The sequence below is a fragment of the Meles meles genome, chromosome 10 (genome assembly GCF_922984935.1).
Source record: "Meles meles chromosome 10, mMelMel3.1 paternal haplotype, whole genome shotgun sequence".
Lineage (NCBI taxonomy): Eukaryota > Metazoa > Chordata > Mammalia > Carnivora > Mustelidae > Meles > Meles meles.
Genome location: NC_060075.1, coordinates 35,421,088 through 35,425,035, shown reverse-complemented (window position 1 = coordinate 35,425,035; position 3,948 = coordinate 35,421,088). Strand labels below are relative to the sequence as shown.

The 3,948-nt window shown below is 37.4% G+C and overlaps 1 pseudogene; it reads right to left on the bottom strand.

The window, feature by feature from the left end:
* Window positions 1-1,847: 1,847 nt before the first annotated feature.
* LOC123952018 lies at window positions 1,848-2,386 on the bottom strand (annotated as a pseudogene).
* Window positions 2,387-3,948: the final 1,562 nt, after the last annotated feature.

Here is a 3,948-nt window from a genome sequence, read left to right as displayed (position 1 = left end):
CCTAAGAGAATAAAATTTTGATGTGAATTATATAATACAATGCAAAAACAAAAACTTCAGGGTAAGCTTTCTATCCCCAACTTCTATTTCTAATCATTTTCCCTGAGATAACCACAGAAACATGGGAGTATTTCATCCATCATATTTTCTTTGCACTTATATTTCCACATATGTGTGGTTTTCTACATCTTGCTCTCCTTCAGCAATTTGCCTTGGAGACCTTTCAAAGTTAGCAAAAAGATTTATCCCATTCTGACAAGGTTAAATTATTTGGCACTAACCATTTGTTTGACTTAACCTAGTTCCATATTTTGTAGGTAGGACTATATGTGCCATGTTTTATTTTCTTCTTTTTTTTTTAAGATTTTATTTATTTATTTGACAGGCAGAGATCACAAGCAGGCAGAGAGGCAGGCAGAAAGAGAGAGGAGGAAGCAGGCTCCCTGCTGAGCAGAGAGCCCGACGAGGGGCTCGATCCTAGGACCCTGGGATCATGACCTGAGTCGAAGGCAGAGGCTTCAACCCACTGAGCCACCCAGGCGCCCCATTCCATGTTTTATTTTCTAAGCCAAGTTATTTTTTGTTATTTTACCATATTTCACCTTATTGGCAAGGTACTGGAATGACCTCATTTGAGAATACTTAGCTCTTGAGATACTGGTTGCTGAGAAGTTTGCTTTATCTGTAGTATATGTCTCTAATAAAACAGCAAGTAACATTTTCAAAATGTCAGTTGTTTAAGTTTCAAAATGAATAATGGGTCCTGTTTTTCTAATTCTATGGCAGAGTCAGCCTTTCGTGACATGGTTCATGTCTTCTGGTACAACTCCACCACTCTGTGTCTTATGCTATTTGAAAATTGAATTTTTCTGGGCACGGTTAAAAAAGAAAGTAGTCCTTAGATGATCACTGCCCTCATAATGAAAACAAGAAAGATTACCAAGAATAATTGTTAGAAAAAGAACATTTCTGATTGTTGACTCCCATTCTTTCCTCTCACTTTATTTGGATGAGCTGCATCCAATCTAACTAGGTGTTGTTTTAACTGAAATTAAGCATTTAAAATTCAGACAGTGTATGGCTTTATATATATGCTCTTAGTACACAGGAATTTTTTTCATTTAAGAAGTACATTGCTATAATGTGTCCAGAAAGATCCATCAAAATTTGTAATTTCTTAATGTAACTAATGTCACAAGGAATAAGAAGCATACTTGAACTCTTAGATGGAATTTTTTATGCCAAAAGTACATAATCTGATTGCTAATGGCCAAAGAATAAAAATATACCAAACTGTAATGTTCAAGGAGATGGCTCAAGAAGGTCACCAGTCATAGAAATAAAAGGGAAAGGCACAACTAAATCTCATTTACAAAGTGCAAGCATAACATGCCCACCGATCTAGATTTGGATCCAGGCTAGAAAGTATTGTATGTGAAGAATTTATTAAATTTGCACATTAGCCTACTTTTGAGTCATTATGTTTCTTTAGCAAAAAAATGTCCTAAGAGTGAGAGAGGGATTCCTGCTTTGCCCCAGAGAGCAACGTAGCGATTAATTCCACCACCTGGAGCAAAAGAGCTCAGAGCAGATCTGCCTTCACAGTGACAATCCCGACTGAGAAAAATAGTTTCTCTAAGTGTTCTTTCATATATTTTTGTTTCTCATAGAAGATTTCTAATCTCCACGTTGTTGAAGCCTACATGTTAGAAGCGTTATCTGTTATATTTAGGGTACTTTTAATCCTAGCAAATATCCACTGAAGCTCTTTGATTCTCTATTTAATTCACTATTATTTGGTCTACTAAAGTAATTTTTTAAAAAATTTTATTTATTCTGTGCAGAAGTTACTCCTGGGCCATAAGTTTTTGTTTCTTCAGTTTCTTCTGGGATATCTTTTTCTTCTGAGCAACCTCCTCTTCTGGTTTAGGAATAATCTGCTCTTTTTCAGTAAGGATCATCTCAATGTGGCAGGGAGAGCTCATGTATGGGTTAATCCAACCATGAGCCCTGTAAGTTCTACGCCGCATCTTGGGAGTTTTGTTCAATAACCAGAGAATTGACATCTAAACCCTTAAGTTTAGCATTACTCTCTGCATTTTTAAGCATGTGCAGTAAAAATTCAGCACTCTTCTTGGGCCACCGACCCTGTGTCCAGCCCCACTATTTGGCCTGGGCACACCTACCAAATCTACTATGGAATGGCACACACTGCTTCTGCAAAGTGACATCTTACAGATACTTGGTGGCTCTTCGGATATGCATAGCTTTGGTAGCCTGGGCAGTTTCCCGTGTGTTCTTAAAGTGAACAAGAAGATTTGAATCTCTTGATTTGCATGATTTTGTAGGGTTTCCTGGGTCAAGCGAATAGTGAACCATTTTCAGAGGTCACCCCAGACCGCTGAGTGGAAGAGCTACTAAAGTAATTTTTAGAGATGTTGTGGGTTCCAAGAATGTATGTGTACCATATATAAGCTTTATATTGAGTACCTTACTTCTTAAGGAAAAATAGATGTTACTTTTTAAGTCAGAACTGCTTTTCTAGTTACAGAACTGAATAGTTAGGCTAAATTTCTTACGTAGCTCATACTTTCATTAACTTCAAATTAGATGGGTTATAATACTGGGAATTTAGGGGGTTTTTGTGAACAAAAGATAGCGAAATTCTGTTGAGGGGAATGATAAAAATAAAGTTTCTAAAAATTAATCTAGTTCTATAGGTTTAGTAAATCACCAGAAAACCAGATTTTATCTTCTTTAGTAAAATGAAATTACACTTGGAGAGATCACTGGTAAAGATGAAAGTCAAAAGACTGTCTTTTTTTTCAATCTCTTGACTTCTTTTTTGATTACCCTCACTTTACAATAAGATATGTAACACCTCTGGTGATTGTTTATTATATTAACCATGATGTTTGTCATAGGTGACCAAAAAAAAAAAACCCAACTCAAACTTGATTTAGCAAAAAGAATATATTGGCTCCTAGAACTACGAAGAACAAGAATGTGTCCATGATTGGTTTAAGCTGAATCCATAAACTAATAGAAATCTTGTCATCTCCCCATCTCTCCTATCAGCTTCTTTCTGTGTATCAAGCTTTTTCTCTCTTAGTAGAAAGGGATGCTCTCCATTTGGCAGGGAATATAGGTATTCACAGCCTGAGTCATACACTTAAATTAGTGAATCATAGGGAATTAGAATTTCTCCTTTCCAATAACTGCAAATCCTGGGAAGGATTCTCTTTGGGATCAGCTTTGGCACAGCATGACTGCCCAGGCCATGGCTCATATCCATCCCTGTGACCACAGGCAGTGTATAGTGATGGAAGTCCCAGCAGAACCATGTGGAGTTGGGGAGGGGGCTGTAAGGCCCCAAAGGATTTAGGGGAGAGAAAAAGGGAAGGGTCTAATTAAACATCTCATTGTTCCTAGTGGCCCTTTGATATTGCTGATTTTTTGCCCCCTACTAGTTTTGCCAACTACTATCTTGGATTTTCACCCTCTTCATACCTCCTATCTCTCATTTAGACATTGTCTAACATTCTATTCTTTTAGAACTATATATTCTGTCCCACAAATAACTCCTCTTAACACACATTTTCAACTAGTATGTCTATGCAGAAGCACTGTGAGTTTATACCTTTTTAAAAAAATTTTTATGCCATTTCTTCTTTTAAAAAAGACTATTTATTTTAGAGAGTGAGTGAGCAGAAGTGTCGGGAAGGGCAGAGAAAGAGAAGCAGACTCCCTGCTGAATAGGGAGCCCTACATGGGGCTTGATCCCAGGATCCCGGGATCATGACCTGAACTGACAGCAGATGCTTAACATTAACCAACTGAGCCACCAGGTGTCCCATGAGTTTATGTCTTTATACACCAGTACCATCACTTCCAATTTGTCATATAAGAGCATAGGTGTGAGTTATAGGTTTACCCATCATCAAAAAG